The 20,791-nt window shown below is 37.7% G+C and overlaps 1 protein-coding gene across 2 annotated transcripts in view; it reads left to right on the top strand.

Annotated features, from left to right (window-relative positions):
* LOC121281895 (peptidyl-prolyl cis-trans isomerase FKBP5-like) overlaps positions 1-20,791 on the top strand; it is a 257,052-nt gene that overhangs the window by 69,121 nt on the left and 167,140 nt on the right. The gene's annotated exons all lie outside the window — the stretch shown is intronic.

Raw genomic sequence — 20,791 nt, 5'->3', positions numbered from 1 at the left:
GAATAGAACGGAGACAAAACTGAGAATAGAGTGGACACAAAACTGAGAATAGAATGCTAAAGAAGCTGAGATTAGAACAGAGACAAAACTGAGAATAGAGTGAACACTAAAGTGCGAATAGAACGGAGAGAAAACTGAAAATAGTATGGACACAAAACTGAGAATTGAACAGGCATGACAGTAAGAGTAGAATGGACACAAGACTGAGAATAGAATAGAGACAAAACTGAGAATAGAGTGGATACAAAACTGAGAATAGAGTGGATACAAAACTGAGAATAGAGTGGATACAAAACTGACAATAGAGTGGATACAAAACTGAGAATAGAGTGGATACAAAACTGAGAATAGAGTGGATACAAAACTGAGAATAGAGTGGATACAAAACTGAGAATAGAGTGGATACAAAACTGAGAATCAAATGGAAATCAAGAGAGAATACAACAGACACGAAAGGGAGAACGGTACGGACATGAAAGTGAGAATAGAACAGACACCAAACTGAGAATAGAACAGGCACGAAAATGAGAATAGACAGGAAAAGAACCTGAGAACAGAACAAACACAAAACTGAGAATAGAACAGGCACGAAAATGAGAATAGACAGGAAAAGAACCTGAGAACAGAACAAACACAAAACTGAGAATAGAAAGGACATAAAACTGAAAATTGAAACCGGCAGGAAAGTGAGAATAGAACGGAAATGAAGCTGAGAACAGGAAGGACACGAAACTGAGAATAGAACAGAAATCAAGAGATAATAGAACAGACACGAAAGCGAGAATGGTACGGACATGAAAGTGAGAATAGAACAGGTACAAAACTGAGAAAGGAAGAGACACAAATCTGAGAATAGAACGAACACAAAACTGCGAATAGAATGGACAAAAAACGGAAAATAAAAAGAACACGAAACTGAGAATATAACGGACACAAAACAGAATAGAATGCTAATGAAACTGAGAATAGAACGAAGACAAAACTGTGAATAGAACAGAGACAAAACCGAGAATAAAATGGACACGAAAGTGAGAATAGAACAGAGACAAAACTGAGAATAGAATGGACATGAAAGTGAGAATAGAACAGAGACAAAACTGAGAATAGAGCAGACATGAAAGTGAGAGTAGAAAGGACATGAAAGTCTGAGTAGAATAGACACAAGACTGAGAATTAAAGAGACATAAAAGTGAGCATAGAACTGACATGACAGTGAGGATACAATGGACATGAAACTGAGAATAGAATGGATACGAAAGAGAGAACAGAACAGACACAGAAGTAGAATAGATAATAATCGAGTATAATAGAGAATAGTGAGGATACAACAGGCATGAAAGTGAGAATAGAACGGACGCAAGACTGAGAATAGAACGGAGACAGAACTGAGAATAGAATGGATACAAAACTGAGAATCGAACGGAAATCAAGATAGAATACAACAGACATGAAAGCGAGAATGGTACGGACATGAAAGTGAGAACAGAACGGATAGAAAATTGAAACTTGAACAGGCATGAAAGTGAGAATAGAATGGAAAAGAACTTGAGAACAGAATGGACACGAAACTGCGAATAGAATGGACACAAAACTGTGAATAGACAGGACACAAAACTGAAAATAGGCATTTACAAAAACTGAGAATAGAATGAATGGAGACAAAACTGAGAATAGAACGGACAGAAAACTGAGAATAGAATGGACACAAAACTGAGAATAGAATGGACACAAAACTGAGAATAGAATGGACACAAAACTGAGAATAGAACAGACACAAAACTGAGAATAGAACGGACACAAAACTGAGAATAGAATGGAGACAAAACTGAGAATACAGTGGATACAAAACTGAAAAGCAAACGGAAATCAAGAGAGAATAGAACAGACACGAAAACGAAAATGGTACAGACATGAAAGTGAGAATAGAATGGACACAGAACTGAGAATTGAAAGGAAACAAAACTGAAAATTGAACAGGCAAGAAAGTGAGAATAGAACGGAAAAGAACCTGAGAACAGAACGGACACAAAACTGAGAATCGAACGGGCACGAAACAGTCGATACAATGTACACCAAACTGCGAATAGACAGGACACAAAACTGAGAATAGAACAGAGTCAAAACTGACAATAGAGTGGATACAAAACTGAGAATAGAATGGACACAAAACTGAGAATAGAATGGACACAAAACTGAGAACAAAACAGACATGAAACTGAGAATATAACAGACACAAAACTGAGAATAGAACGGACACGAAAGTGAGAATAGAACAGAGATGAAACTGAGAATAAAACAGACATGAAAGTGAGAGTAGAAGGGACATGAAAGTCACAGTAGAATGGACACAGGACTGAGAGTTGAACAGACATAAAAGTGAGCATAGAACTGACATGATAGTGAGGATACAAGGGACATGAAACAGAATAGAACGGATACGAAAGAGAGAACAGAACAGACACAAAAATAGAAAAGATAATCATCATCAATAATAGACAACACTGAGGATACAACAGATAAAAAAGTGAGAATAGTACGGACACAAGAGTGAGAAAAGGATGGACACGAAACTGAGAATAGAGTGGATACAAAATTGACAATCGAATGGAAATCAAGACGCGAACAGACATGAAAGTGAGAATGGTATGGACATGAAAGTGCTAATAGAATGGACATAAAACTGAAAATTGAACAGACACAAAACTGAGAATAGAACGGACACAAAACTGAGAATAGAACGGACACAAAACTGAGAATAGAACAGACACAAAACTGAGAATAGAACGGACACAAAACTGAGAATAGAACAGACACAAAACTGAGAATAGAACGGACACAAAACTGAGAATAGAACAGACACAAAACTGAGAATAGAACGGACACAAAACTGAGAATAGAACGGACACAAAACTGAGAATAGAACGGACACAAAACTGAGAATAGAACAGACACAAAACTGAGAATAGAACGGACACAAAACTGAGAATAGAACGGACACAAAACTGAGAATAGAAAGGACACAAAACTGAGAATAGAACGGACACAAAAGTGAGAATAGAACAGACACAAAACTGAGAATAGAACAGACACAAAAGTGAGAATGGTGCGGACACGTAAATGTGAATAGAATGGAGACAAAACTGAGAATAGGACTGAGTCAAAACTGACAATAGAGTGGATACAAAACTGAGAATAGAATGGACACAAAACTGAGAATAGAACAGACACAAAAGTGAGAATGGTGCGGACACGTAAATGTGAATAGAATGGAGATAAAACTGAGAATAGGACTGAGTCAAAACTGACAATAGAGTGGATACAAAACTGAGAATAGAATGGACACAAAACTGAGAATAGAATGGACACAAAACTGAGAACAAAATGGACACGAAACTGAGAATATAACGGACACAAAACTGAGAATAGAACAGACATGACAGTGAAAGTAGAATGGAAATGAAAGTCACAGTAGAATGGACACAAGACTGAAAATTGAACAGACATAAAAGTGAGCATAGAACGGACATGATAGTGAGGATACAATGGACATCAAACTGAGAATAGAACAGATACAAAAGAGAGAACAGAACAGACTCAAATGTAGAATAGATAATAATCGTATATAATAGAGAATATAAGGATACAACAGATATGAAAGTAAGAATAGAACAGACACGAAACTGAGAATAGAAAGGACACAAAACTGAAAATTGATCAGGCACAAAAGTGAGAATAGAACGGACAGAAAACTGTGAATAGTTAGGACACAAAACTGAGAATAGAAAGGACACGAAACTGAGAACAGAACGGACAAAAAATGAGAATTGAACGGAAATCAAAAGAGAATAGAACAGACACGGAAGCGAGAATGGTACGGACATGAAAGTGAGACTAGAATGGACAGAAAACTGACAATAGAACAGACACAAATGTGAGAATGGTACGGACACAAAAGTGAGAATAGAATGGAGATAAAACTAGGAATAGAACTGAGTCAAAACTGAGAATAGAATGGACACAAAACTCAGAACAGAACAGACATGAAACTGAGAATATAATGATTACAAAACTGAGATTGGATGGAGACAAATCTAAGAATAGAATGGACACAAAACTTAGAATAGAACGGACACGAAACTGCGAATAGAATGGACACAAAGCTGTGAATAGACCGGACACAAAACTGAGAAAAGGCTGGACACAAAGCTGAGGATAGAAAGGATATGAAACTGAGAATAGAACAGACACTAAAATGGGAATAGAAGGGAGACAAAGCTGAGAATATAGTGGACACAAAACTGAAAATCGAATGGAAATCAAGAGAGAATAGAACAGACACGAAACTGAGAATGGTACGGACATGAATGTGAGAATAGAACAGACACAAAACTGAGGATACAGCAGACATGAAAGTAAGAATAGAATGGAAACAGAACTGAGTATAGAAAGGACACAAAACTGAAAATTGAACAGGCACGAAAGTGAGAATAAAATGGAAATGAAGCTGAGAACAGAACAGACACAAAACTGAGAATAGAACAGACACAAAACTGAGAACAGAACAAACACAAAACTGAGAACAGAACAGACACAAAACTGAGAATAGAACAGACACAAAACTGAGAATAGAACAGACACAAAACTGAGAACAGAACAGACACAAAACTGAGAATAGAACAGACACAAAACTGAGAACAGAACAGACACAAAACTGAGAATAGAACAGACACAAAACTGAGAATAGAACAGACACAAAACTGAGAACAGAACAGACACAAAACTGAGAATAGAACAGACACAAAACTGAGAACAGAACAGACACAAAACTGAGAATAGAACAGACACAAAACTGAGAATAGAACAGACACAAAACTGAGAATAGAACAGACACAAAACTGAGAACAGAACAGACACAAAACTGAGAATAGAACAGACACAAAACTGAGAATAGAACAGACACAAAACTGAGAACAGAACAGACACAAAACTGAGAATAGAACAGACACAAAACTGAGAATAGAACAGACACAAAACTGAGAACAGAACAGACACAAAACTGAGAATAGAACAGACACAAAACTGAGAATAGAACAGACACAAAACTGAGAACAGAACAGACACAAAACTGAGAATAGAACAGACACAAAACTGAGAACAGAACAGACACAAAACTGAGAACAGAACAGACACAAAACTGAGAATAGAACAGACACAAAACTGAGAATAGAACAGACACAAAACTGAGAACAGAACAGACACAAAACTGAGAATAGAACAGACACAAAACTGAGAATAGAACAGACACAAAACTGAGAATAGAACAGACACAAAACTGAGAATAGAACAGACATGACAGTGAAAGTAGAATGGAAATGAAAGTCACAGTAGAATGGACACAAGACTGAAAATTGAACATACATAAAAGTGAGCATAGAACTGACATGATAATGAGGATACAACGGACATCAAACTGAGAATAGAACAGATACAAAAGAGAGAACAGAACAGACTCACATGTAGAATAGATAATAATCGTATATAATAGAGAATATAAGGATACAACAGATATGAAAGTAAGAATAGAACAGACACGAAACTGAGAATGGAAAGGACACAAAACTGAAAATTGATCAGGCACAAAAGTGAGAATAGAACAGACAGAAAACTGTGAATAGTTAGGACACAAAACTGAGAATAGAAAGGACACGAAACTGAGAACAGAACGGACAAAAAATGAGAATTGAACGGAAATCAAGGGAGAATAGAACAGACACGAAAGCGAGAATGGTACGGACATGAAAGTGAGACTAGAATGGACAGAAAACTGACAATAGAACAGACACAAATGTGGGAATGGTACAGACACAAAAGTGAGAATAGAATGGAGATAAAACTGGGAATAGAACTGAGTCAAAACTGAGAATAGAATGGACACAAAACTGAGAATAGAACGGACACGAAAGTGAGAATAGAACGGAGACGAAACTGAGAATAGAAGGGACACAAAACTGAGAATAGAACAGACATGAAAGTGGGAGTAGAATGCACATGAAAGTCACGGTAGAATGGACACAAGACAGGGAATTGAAGAGATTTAAAAGTGAGCATAGAATTGACAATGATAGTGAGAATACAACGGACATGAAACTGAGAATAGAATGGATACGAAAGAGAGAACAGAACAGACACAAAAGTAGAATAGGTAATAATTGATAATAATAGAGAATAGTGAGGATACAACAGACATGAAAGTAAGAACAGAACGGACACGAAACTGAGAATAGAGAGGACACAAAACTGAAAATTGAACAGGCAGGAAAGTGAGAATAGAACGGAAACGAAGCTGAGAACAGAACGGACGCGAAACTGAGAATCGAACGGAAATCAAGAGATAATAGAACAGACACGAAAGCGAGAATGGTACGGACACGTAAGTGAGAATAGAATGGAGACAAAACTGAGAATGGAACAGACACAAATCTGAGAATAGAATGGAGACAAAACTGAGAAGAGAACGGACATGAAACTGCGAATAGACCGACACAAAACTGAGCATAGAACAGAGACAAAACCGAGAATAAAATGGACACGAAAGTGAACGCACATGAAAGTAAAAATACAATGGAGACAAAACTGAGAATAGAATGGACACAAAACTGAGAATCGAACGGAAATCAAGAGAGAATAGAACAGACACGAAAGTGAGAATGGTACGGACATGAAAGTGAGAATAGAATGGACACAAAACTGAGGATACAACAGACACGAAAGTAAGAATAGAACGGAAAAGAAGCTGTGAATACAATGGACACAAAACTGAGAATAGACAGGACACAGAACTGAGAATAGAACGGACACAAGTCTCTGAATAGGCAGGACACAAAACTGAGAATAGAAAGGACACAAAACTGAGAATAGAACGGACACGAAAGTGAGAATAGAACGGAGACGAAACTGAGAATAGAACAGACACAAAACTGAGAATAGAGTGGACACAAAACCGAGAGTAGAACAGACGTGACAGTGAGAGTAGAATGGACATGAAAGTCACAGTAGAATGGACACAAGACTGAGAATTAAACAGACATAAAAGTGAGCATAGAAAAGTGAGCATAGAACTCACAATGATAGTGAGGATACAATGGACATGAAACTGAGAATAGAATGGATACAAATGAGAGAACAGAACAGACACAAAAATAGAAAAGATAATCATGGATAATAATGGAGAATATTGAGGATACAACAGACATGAAAGTGAGAATAGAACAGACACGGAACTGAGAATAGAATGGACACAAAACTGAAAATTGAGCAGGCACGAAAGTGAGAATAGAACAGAAATGAAACTGAGAACAGGATGGACACGAAACTGAGAATCGAACGGAAATCAAGAGATAATAGTACAGACATGAAAGTGAGAATGGTATGGACATGGAAGTGAGAATGAATGGAGACAAAACTGAGAATAGAAAGGACACAAAACTGTGAATAGACAGGACACAAAGCTGAGAATAGAATGTACACAAAACTGAGAGTAGAATGGACACGAGAGTGAGAATAGAAAGGACATGAAACTGAGAGTAGAATGGACACAAAACTGAGAATAGAACGGAGACAAAACTGAGAATAGAGAGGACACAAAACAGAGAATTGAGTGGAATTCAAGAGAGAATAGAACAGATATGAAAGTGAGAATGTTACCGACATGAAAGTGAGAATAGAGTGGAGACAAAACTGAGAATAGAACAGACACAAATCTGAGAATAGATCGGACATAAAACTGCAAATAGAACGGACATGAAACTGACAATAACGTGGACACAAAGCAGAATAGAATGCTAACGAAACTGAGAATAGAATGGAGTCAAAACTGTGAATAGAATGGACGCAAAACTGAGAATAGAACAGAGACAAAACCAAGAATAAAATGGACACGAAAGTGAGAATAGAACTAAGACAAAACTGAGAAAAGAACGCACATGAAAGTGAGAATAGAACGGATACAAAACTGAGAATAGAGCAGGCATGAAAGGCAGAGTAGAATGGACATGAAAATCTGAGTAGAATAGACTCAAAACTGTAAATTGAACAGACATAAAAGTGAGCATAGAACTGACATGACAGTGAGGATACAACGGACATGAAACTGAGAATAGAACGGATACGAAAGAGAGAACAGAACAGACACAAAAGTAGAATAGATAATAATCGAATATAATAGCGAACAGTGAGGATACAACAGACACAAAATTAAGAATAGAACGGACACGAAACTGAGAATAGAAAGGACACAAAACTGAAAATTGCACAGGCACGAAAGTGAGAATAGAACGTAAATGAAGCTGAGAACAGGATGGACACAAAACTGAGAATCGAATGGAAATCAAGAGAGAATAGAACAGACACGAAAAGCGAGAATGTTATGGACATGAAAGTGAGAATGGAACGGACACAAAACTGAGAAAAGAACTGACACAAAAGTGAGAATGGTATGGACACGAAAGTGAGAATAGAATGAGACAAAACTGAGAATAGAACAGATATGAAACTGAGACTAGAATGGACATAAAACTGAGAATAGAATGGACATGAAACTGAGAATATAATGGACATGAAACTGAGATTGGATGGAGACAAAGCTAAGAATAGAACGGAGACATAACTGAGAATAAAAAGGACATGAAAGTGTGAACAGAACGGATCTGAAAGTTAGAATATAATGAACACGAGAGTGAGAATAGAACAGACACGAAACTAAGAATAGAACAGACACAAAAGTGAGAATAGAACGGACACGAAACTGTGAATACAACGGACATGAAAGTGAGAATGAATTGGACACGAAACTGAAGATAGAACGGACTCAAAAGTCAGAATAGAATGGGCATGAATGTGAGAATAGAGCCTACACAAAAGTGAGAACAGAACGAACACGAAACTGAGAATAGAAAGGACATGAAAGACAGAATAGAACGGATATGAAAGCGAGAAGAGAATGGACACGAAAGTAAGAATTGAATGGACACGAAAGTGAAAATAGAATGGATATGAATGAGAGAATAGAACGAACATGAAAGCGAGAAATGATTGGACACAAAAGAGAGAATAGAACAGACACAAAAGTGAGAATGACAATGGAGACAAAACTGAGAATAGAGCGGAGTCAAAACTGAGAATAGAATGGACACATAACTGAGAATAGAACGGAGTCAGAACTGAGAATAGAACGGACACAAATCTGAGAATAGGATGGAAACAAAACTGAGAATAAAATGGACATGAAACTGAGAATAGAACGGACACAAATCTGAGAATAGAATGGACACAAAACTGAAAATAGAATGGACATGAAACAGAGAATAGAATGGACACAAAACTTGGAATAGAACAGACACGAAACTGAGAATAGAACAGACACAAAAGTGGGAATAGAACAGACACGAAACTGAGAATAGAACAGATACAAAAGTGAGAATGAATTGGACACGAAACTGAAGATAGAACGGACTCGAAAGTTAGAATAGAATGGGCATGAAAGTGAGAAAGGAGCCTACACAAAAGTGAGAACAGAACGGACACGAAACTGAGAATAGAACAGATATGAAAGTGAGAATAGAACAGACACGAAACTGTGAATACAACAGAAATGAAAGTGAGAATGAATTGGACACGAAACTGAAGATAGAACGGACTCAAAAGTCAGAAAAGAATGGGCATGAATGTGAGAATAGAGCCTACATAAAAGTGAGAACAGAACGAACACGAAACTGAGAATAGAAAGGACACGAAAGACAGAATAGAACGGATATGAAAGCGAGAAGAGAATGGACATGAAAGTAAGAATTGAATGGACATGAAAGTGAAAATAGAATAGATATGAAAGAGAGAATAGAACGAACACAAAAGCGAGAAATGATTGGACACAAAAGAGAATAGAACAGACACAAAAGTTAGAATGACAATGGAGACAAAACTGAGAATAGAGCGGAGTCAAAACTGAGAATAGAATGGACACAAAACTGAGAATAGAACGAAGTCAAAACTGAGAATAGAACGGACACAAATCTGAGAATAGAATGGACACAAAACTGAAAATAGAATGGACATGAAACTGAGAATAGAATGGACACAAAACTTGGAATAGAATGGACACAAAACTGAGAATAGAACGGACATGAAACTGAGAGTATAATGGATATGAATCTGAGATTGGATGGAGACAAAGCTGAGAATAGAACAGAGACATCACTGAGAATAGAACGGACATGAAAGTGAGAATAGAACAGACATGAAAGTGAGAATAGAACAGACACAAAAGTGAAAACAACACAGACCCGAGAATGCGAATAGAACAGACACAAAACTAAAAATAGAATGGACGCAAAAGTGAGAATAGAACTGAGACAAAAGTGAAAACAGAACGGGCACAAAACTGAGACATGAGCGGACACAAAATTAAAAACAGAATGGACACGAGAATGAGAATAGAACGGAGACGAAAGTGAGAATAGAATGGACAGAAAATTTAAAATTGAATGGACGCAAAAGTGAGAATAGAATGAACATGGAAGTGAGAATACAACGGAACTGAAAGTGAGAATAGAACAGACACAAAATTGAGAATAGAACGGACATTAAAGTGAGAATAGAACAGACATGAGAGTGAGAATAGAATGGACACGAAACTGAGATTAGATGGAGACAAAGCTGAGAATAGAACGGAGACATAACTGAGAATAGAACGACATGAAAGTGAGAATAGAATGGACACAAAACTGAGAACAGAACGGACACAAAAGTGAAAATTATACAGACACAAGAGTGAGAATAGAACAGACACAAAACTAAGAATAGAACGGATGCAAAAGTCAGAATAGAATGAACACAAAAGTGAGAACAGAACAAGCACAAAACTGAGACTTGAGCAGACATGAAAGTGAAAACAGAATGGATACGAGAATGAGAATAGAACAGAGACGAACGTGAGAATAGAGCGGATGCGAAATTAAAAATAAAATGGACGCAAATGTGAGAATAGAACGGACACGAAACTGAGAATAGAAAGGACACAAAACTGAAAATTGCACAGGCACGAAAGTGAGAATAGAACAGAAATGAAGCTGAGAACAGGATGGACACAAAACTGAGAATCGAATGGAAATCAAGAGAGAATAGAACACTCATGAAAAGCGAGAATTTTATGGACACGAAAGTGAGAATAGAACGGACACAAAAGTGAGAATAGAACAGACACAAAACTGAGAATGGTACAGACACGAAAGTGAGAATAGAATGGAGACAAAACTGAGAATAGAACAGACACGAAACTGAGAATAGAACAGACACAAAAGTGGGAATAGAACAGACACGAAACTGATAATAGAACAGATACAAAAGTGAGAATAGAACGGACACGAAACTGTGAATACAACAGATATGAAAGTGAGAATGAATTGGACACAAAACTGAAGATAGAATGGACTCGAAAGTTAGAATAGAATGGGCATGAAAGTGAGAATGGAGCCTACACAAAAGTGAGAACAGAACAGACACGAAACTGAGAATAGAACAGATAGGAAAGTGAGAATAAAACGGACATGAAACTGTGAATGCAATGGACATGAAAGTGAGAATGAATTGGACACGAAACTGAAGATAGAACGGACTCAAAAGTCAGAATAGAATGGGCGTGAATGTGAGAATAGAGCCTACACAAAAGTGAGAACAGAACGAACATGAAACTGAGAATAGAAAGGACACGAAAGACAGAATAGAATGGATATGAAAGCGAGAAGAGACTGGACACGAAAGTAAGAATTGAATGGACACGAAAGTGAGAATAGAATGGATATGAAAGAGAGAATAGAACGAACACGAAAGTGAGAAATGATTGGACACAAAAGAGAATAGAATGGACACAAAACTGAGAATAGAACGGACACAAAACTGAGAATAGAAAGGACACAAAACTGAGAATAGAACGGACACAAAACTGAGAATAGAACAGAGACGAAACTGAGAATAGAACGGACACAAAACTGAGAATAGAACGGACACAAAACTGAGAATAGAACGGAGACAAAACTGAGAATAGAACGGACACAAAACTGAGAATAGAACGGAGACAAAACTGAGAATAGAATGGACACAAAATTGAGAATAGAACGGACACAAAACTGAGAATAGAACAGATATGAAAGTCAGAGTAGAATGGACACAAGACTGAGAATTGAACAGGCAAAAAAGTGAGCATAGAACTGACATGATAGTGAGGATACAATGGCCATGAAACTGGGAATAGAACAGATACGAAAGAGAGAATAGAGTGGACACAAAACTGAGAATAGAATGGACACAAAACTTAGAATATAACAGACACGAAACTGAGATTGGACGGAGACAAAGCTGAGAATGGAATGGACACAAAATTGAGAATAGAATGGACACGAAACTGAGAATAGAACGGAGACGTAACTGAGAATAGAACAGACACAAAAGTGAAAACAGAACAGACACAAGAGTGAGAATAGAACAGACATGAAACTAAGAATAGAACGGACGCAAAAGTGAGAATAGAATGGACAAAAAACTGAGAACAGAACACGCACAAAACTGAGAGTAGAACAGACATAAAAGTGAGAGTAGAATGGACATGAAACTTATGGACACATGACTGAGAATTGAACAGGCAGAAAAGTGAGCATAGAACTGACATGATAGTGAGGATACAACGGACATGAAACTGAGAATAGAATGGATACAAAAGAAAGAACAGAACAGACACAAAAGTAGAAGAGATAATTATCAATAATAATAGAGAATAGTGAGGATACAACAGATGCGAATATAAGAATAGAACGGACACAGAACTGAGAGTAGAAAGGACACAAAACTGAAAATTGAACCAGCAGGAAAGTGAGAATAGAATGGAAACGAAGCTGAGAACAGGATGGACACGAAACTGAGAATCGTACAGAAATCAAGTGAGAATAGAACAGACACGAAAGCGAGAATGGTACGGACATGAAAGTGAGAATAGAACGGACACAAAACTGAGAATTGAACGGACATGCAAGTGAGAATAGAACAGACACAAAGCTGAGAATTGAATGGACATGAAAGAGAGAATAGAACATACACGAAATTGCGAGTAGAACGGGCACGGAACTGAGAATAAAACGCACACGAAAGAGAGAACAGAACAGACACGAAAGTGGGAATAGAACGGACACAAAAGAGAGAATTGAACGAACACGAAAGCAAGAATAGAATTGACACGAAAGTGAAAATAGAACAGACAGAAATCAGAGAATAGAACGGATACGAAAGCAAGAATAAAATGGACAGAAAACTGAGAATCGAACAGATACAAAAGCGAGAATTGAATGGACACGAAAGCGAGGATAGAATGGATGTAAAAGTGAGAATAGAATGGATGTGAAATTGAGAATAGCACAGAGACAAGACTGAGAATTGAACAGATATAAAAGTGCGAATAGAACTGAAACGATAGTGAGGATACAATGGACACGAAACTGATAATAGAACGGTCACGAATGAGAAAACAGAAAAGACGCAAAAGCGAGAATAGATAATAATTGACAATAATAGAGTATAGTGAGGATACAACAGACCTGAAAGTAAGAACAGAACGGACACGAAACTGAGAATAGAGAGGAAATGAAACTGAAAATTGAACAGGCAGGAAAGTGAGAATAGAACGTAAATGAAGCTGAGAACAGGATGGACACGAAACTGAGAATCGAATGGAAGAGAGAATAGAACAGACATGAAAGCAATAATGGTACGGACAGGAAAGGGAATAGAATGGAGATGAAAGAGAGAATAGAACAGACATGAACGCGAGAATGGTGCGGAAAAGAAAGTGAGAATAGAACGGACACAAAACTGAGAATTGAACGGACACGGAAGTGAGAATAGAACAGACACAAAACTGAGAATTGAATGGACATTAAAGAGAGAATTGCATGGACACGAAAGAGAGAATTGAATGGACACGAAAGAGAGAATAGAACATACACGAAATTGTGAATAGAGTGGACACAAAACTGAGAATTGAATGGACATTAAAGAGAGAATTGCATGGACACGAAAGAGAGAATTGAATGGACACGAAAGAGAGAATAGAACATACACGAAATTGTGAATAGAGTGGACACAAAACTGAGAATAAAGTGCACACGAAAGAGAGAACAGAATGGTCACAAAAGTGGGAATAGAATGGACACAAAAGAGAGAATTGAACAAACATGAAATCGAGTATAGAATTGACACGAAAGTGAAAATAGAACAGACAGAAAGCAGAGAATAGAATGGATATGAAAGCAAGAATAAAATGGACAGAAAACTGAGAATCAAACGGATACAAAAGCGAGAATTGAATGGACATGAAAGCGAGGATAGAATGGTTGCAAAAGTGAGAATAGAATGGATATGAAACTGAGAATAGAACGGAGACAAAAGTGAGAATACGACAGAGACAAAATTGAGAATAGAACGTACAGAAAACTGAGAATAGAATGGACACGAAAGTGAGAATAGAACGGACACAAAACTGAGAATAGAACAGACATGAAAGTGAGATTAGAATGGACATGAAAATCAGAGTAGAATGGACACAAGACTGAGAATTGAACAGACATAAAAGTGAGCATAGAACTGACATGATAGTGAGGATACAACGGACATGAAACTGAGAATAGAATGGATACAAAAGAGAGAACAGAACAGGCACAAAAGTAGAATAGACAATAATCGAGTACAATAGAGAGTACTGAGAATACAACAGACACGAAAGTAAGAACAGAATGGACACGAAACTGAGAATAGAAAGGACACAAAATTGAAAATTGAACAGGCAGGAAAGTGAGAATAGAACGGAAATGAAGCTGAGAACAGGATGGACATGAAATTGAACGGAGACAAAACTGAGAATAGGACGGACACGAAAGTGAGAATAGAACGGAAATGAAGCTGAGAACAGGATGGACATGAAATTGAACGGAGACAAAACTGAGAATAGAACGGACACGAAAGTGAGAATAGAACGGAAATGAAGCTGAGAACAGGATGGACATGAAATTGAACGGAGACAAAACTGAGAATAGAACGGACACGAAAGTGAGAATAGAACGGACACAAAACTGAGAATAGAACAGACATGAAAGTCAGAGTAGAATGGATACAAGACTGAGAATCGAACAGACATAAAAGTGAGCATAGAACTGACGTGATAATGAGGATACAACGGCCATGAAACTGGGAATAGAACAGATACGAAAGTGAGAATAGAACGGACACAAAAGTGAAAATAATACAGACACGAGACTGAGCATAGAACAGACATGCAATTAAGAATAGAATGGACACAAAACTGAGAATAGAATGGACACAAAAGTGAGAACAGAGCGGGCACAAAACTGAGACTTGAACGGACACGAAAGTGAAAACAGAATGAACACAAGAATGAGAATAGAACGGAGATGAAAGTGAGAATAGAACGGACAGGAAATTAAAAATAGAACGGATGCAAAATGAGAATAGAATGGACACGGAAGTGAGAATACAATGGACAGAAAACTAAGAATAGAACGGACATGAAAATGAGAATAGAATGAACACGAGAGTGAGAATAGAACAGACACAAGATTGAGAATAGAGCAGACGTGAAACTGAGAATAGAACGGACATGAACCTGAGAATGGAATGGACATAAAACTGAGAATAGAATGGACACAAAACTGAGAATAGAAATGACATGAAACTGAGAATATACTGGACACGAAACTGAGAATAGAACGGAGACAAAGCTGAGAATAGAATGGACACAAAAGTGAGAACAGAATGGACATGAAACTGAGAACAGAATGGACACAAAACTGAAAATATAAAGGACAGGAAACTGAGAATAGAACGGACACAAAACTAAGAATAGAACGGAGACAAAACTGAGAATAGAATGGACACGAAACTGAGAATAGAACGGAGACAAAACTGAGAATAGAACAGACATGAAAGTCAGAGTAGAATGGACACAAGACTGAGAATTGAACAGACATAAAAGTGAGCATAGAACTGACATGATAGTGAGGATACAACGGCCATGAAACTGGGAATAGAACAGATACGAAAGAGAATAGAGTGGAAACAAAACTGAGAATAGAATGGAGACAAAACTGAGAACAGAACGGACACGAAACTGAGAATAGAATGGTAACAAAACTGAAAATAGAAATGACATGGAACTGAGAATATACCAGACACAAAACTGAGAATAGAATGGTAACAAAACTGAGAATAGAACGGACACAGAACTGAGAATAGAATGGACACAAAACTGAGAATAGAAATGACATGAAACTGAGAATATGCCGGACACGAAACTGAGATTGGATGGAGACAAAGCTGAGAATAGAATGGACACAAAACTGAGAACAGAATGGACATGAAACTGAGAATAGAACGGACACAAAACTGAGAATAGAATGGACACAACACTGAAAATATAATGGACACAAAAGTGAGAATAGAATGGACACGAAACTGAGAATAGAACGGACACGAAACTGAGAATAGAACGTAAACAAAACTGAGAATAAGATGGACACGAAACTGAGAATAGAACAGAGACAAAACTGAGAATAGAATGGACACGAAAGTGAGAATAGAACGGAGACAAAACTGAGAATAGAACAGACTTGAAAGTGTGAATAGAATGGACACAAAAGTGAAAACAATACAGACATGAGAGTGAGAATAGAACAGACACGAAATTAAGAATAGAACGGACACAAAAGTGAGAATAGAATGGACACAAAAGTGAGAACAGAACAGGCACAAAACTGAGACTTAAGGAGACATGAAAGTGAAAACAGAATGGACACGAGAATGAGAGTAGAATGGAGACGAAAGTGAGAATAGAACGGACAGGAAATTAAGAATAGAACGGTTGCAAAATGAGAATAGAATGGACACTGAAGTGAGAATACAACGGACAGAAAACTAAGAATAGAACGGACATGAAAATGAGAATAGAATGAACATGAGAGTGAGAATAGAACAGACACAAAAGTGAGAATAGAACAGACATGAAACTGAGAATAGAACAGACCCAAAAGTGAGAATAGAATGGACACAAATGTGTGAATAGAACAGACATAAAAGTCAGAATCAAATGGACATGAGAATGAGAATAGAATGGACATGAAAGTGAGAATAGAACTGACATGAGAGTGAGAATAGAATGGACACGAAACTGTGAATAGAACAAACATGAAATTGAGAATGAAATGGACTCGAAACTGAAGATAGAACGGACTCAAAAGTCAGAATAGAATGGGCACGAGAGTGAGAATAGAGCCTACACAAAAGTGAGAATAGAACGGACATGAAACTGAGAATAGTAAGGACACGAAAGACAGAATAGAACGGATACTAAAGCGAGAAGAGAATGGACACGAAAGAAAGAATCGAATGGATACGAAAGTGAGAATGGAATGGATACAAAAGAGAGAATGGAATGGACAAGAAAGCGAGAAGAGAATGGACACGAAAGTGAGAGTACAACAGACAGAAAACTAAGAATTGAACAGACACGGGAGTGAAATTAGAACAGACAGGAACCCGAGAATAGAACAGACACGAAAGCAAGAATACAACAGATAGAAAACTAAGAATAAAATGGACATGAAAGCGAGAATAGAACGGACATAATGGTGAGAATAGAATGGACATGAAACTGAAGATAGAGTGGTCATGAAGGTGAGAAGAGAATGGACAGAAAGTGAGAATAGAACGGACAGAAAGTGAGAATAGACCGGACACGAAAGTTAGAATAGAACGGATACGAAAGTTAGAATAGAACGGATACGAAAGTTGGAATAGAACGGACACAAAAGTAAGAATTGAGTGGACATGAAAGTGAGAATAGAACGGACACGGAAGACATAATAGAATGGACATGAAAGTGAGAATAGAACGGATACGAAACTCAGAATAGAACAGATACGAACGTGAGAATAGAACGGACACAAAAGACGTAATAGAACGGACACGAAAGTGAAAATAGAACTGATAGAAAGTGAGAATAGAACGGACCGGACACGAAAGTAAGAATTGAATGGACATGAAAGTAAGAATAGAACAGACACGAAAGACAGAATAGAATGGACACGAAAGTGAGAATAGAACAGACACGAAAGGGAGAATAGAATGGACAGAAAGTGAGAATAGAATGTACACGAAACTGATAATAGAATGGACATGAAATTGAAATTAGAACTGACTTAAAATTGAGAATGGAATGCACACGTAAATGAGAATAGAACAGATATGAAAGCAAGAATAGAAAGGACACGAGAATGAGGATAAAATGGACACAAAAGCAAGAATGGAATGGACATGAAAGGGAGAATAGAATGGACACGAAAGTGAGAATGAAACTGACACGAAACTGAAGATAGAAGGAACACGAAAGCCGGAATAGAATGGGCATGAGTGAGAATAGAGCCTACACGAAACTGAGAATAGAACGGATACGAAAGGCAGAATAGAACGGCTACGAAAGCGAGAAGAGAATGGACACAAAAGTAAGTACTAAATGGACACGAAACTGAAAATAGAATGGTCACAAAAGTGAGAATACAACGAATAGAAAACTAAGAATAGAACGGACAAGCAAGCGAGAATAGAACAGACATGATGGTGAGAATAGAACGGACAAAAATCCGAGAATAGAACGGACACAAAAGTGAGAATATAACAGATAGAAAACTAAGAATAGAACAGACAAGCAAGCGAGAATAGAACGGACTCGATGGTGAGAAGAGAACAGTCACAAAATTGAAGATCAAGCGGTCACAAAGGTGAGTTTAGAATGGACACGAAAGTGAGAATAGGACGGACACGAAAGACAGAATAGAACAGATACGAAAGTGAGAATAGAACAGACATGAAAGTAAGAATTGAGAGCAAGAATAGGACGGATGCAAAAGAGAGAATAGAATGGATATGAAACTGAAAATAGAATGGACACAAAAGTGAGAATAGAACAGACACAAAAGTGAGAATAGAACAGACACAGAAGAGAGAATAGAACAGACACGAAGCTGAGAATAGAACGGTCTCGAATCTGAGAATAGAGAGGGCACAAAACTGAGAATAGAAAGGACATGTAACTGAAAATTGAATGGACACGAAAGTGAGAGTAGAATGGACACAAGAGTGAGGATAGAACGGACACAAAAATGAGAACAGAATGGAAATGAAGCTAAGAACAGGAGGGCCAGGAAACTGAGAATCAAACGGAAATAAAGAGAGAATAGAATGGACATGAAAGTGAAAACAGAAGGGACACAAAACTGAGAATAGAACGGACACAAAAGAGAGGATAGAACAGACATGAAGCTGAAAATAGAACGGTCTCGAATCTGAGAATAGACAGGACACGAAATGAGAATAGAAAGGACATGAAACTGAGAATTGAATGGACACAAAAGTGAGAATGGAATGGAAATGAAGCTGAGAACAGGATGGACATGAAACTGAGAATCGAATGGAAATCAAGAGAGAATAGAACAGACACGAAAGTGAAAACAGAAGGGACACAAAACTGAGAATAGAATGGACACAAAAGAGAAAATAGAATGAACATGAAGCTGAGAATTGATGGGACACAAAACTGAGAATAGAACGGACACAAAAGAGAAAATAGAACAGACATGAAGCTGAGAATTGAAGGGACACAAAACTGAGAATAGAACGGACACAAAAGTGAGAATAGTACGGACACGATGCTGAGAATAGAATGGTCACGAAAGTGATAGTGGAATGGACACAAAACTGAAAATAGATTGGACACGAGAGTGAGAATAGAACAGATATGAAACTGAAAATAGATTGGACACGAGAGTGAGAATAGAACTGACACAATACTGTGAATAGAATGGACACCAAAGTGAGAATAGAATGGACACGAAAGTGAGAATAGACCATACTTGAAACTGAGAAGACAACGGACACGAAACTGAGAATAGAGTGGAGATGAAACTGAGAATAGAATATACACGAAACTGAGAATAGAACGGACACAAAAGTGAGAACAGAATGGACACGAAACTGAAAATAGAACCGATACGAGAGTGAGAATAGAACGGATATGAAACTGAAAATAGATTGGACACGAGAGTGAGAATAGAACTGACGCAAGAGAATAGAGCAGACATGAAACTGAGAATAGAACAGATACGAGAGTGAGAATAGAACGGACACAAGAATGAAAATAGAATGGACACACCATCCTCCTCCAAGTCCTCTCCTGTTGTCCACTGCACTGCACTTACCTGATTCCATTCTTACCTCTCCATTCGTAGTCAGCAAATTATCTGCAATGGCTTCCCTTCCCACTGCTACATTGTTATCTCTGGTCCCCTCTCCATAAAATCTGCCATCATCTCCCCTCTCCTCAGAAAATCCAATGCTTGACCCCACTTTCTTTGCAAACTGCTTTCCCATCTCCAATACCTCTTTCCTCTCCAAGGGAACCAAGCATATTGTCACCTCCTAAAACTGTGCCTATCTTTCCAGGAACTCCATGTTTGAATCCCTCCAATTAGGTTTCTGTTCCTGCCACAGTTGAAGCAGCTCTTCTCAAAGCCACAAATGACATGCTTTGTGACTGTGACAAAGGGAAACTTTCCCTCCTCTTCCTTCTCGACCTGTTTGTAGCCTTTAACACATTTGCCCACACCATCCTCCTCCAAGTCCTCTC

Source organism: Carcharodon carcharias, chromosome 9 (genome assembly GCF_017639515.1).
Source record: "Carcharodon carcharias isolate sCarCar2 chromosome 9, sCarCar2.pri, whole genome shotgun sequence".
Taxonomy (NCBI): Eukaryota; Metazoa; Chordata; class Chondrichthyes; order Lamniformes; family Lamnidae; genus Carcharodon; species Carcharodon carcharias.
The sequence above is the reverse complement of the archived record's forward strand: the minus strand, read 5'-3'. Positions and strand labels throughout refer to the sequence as shown.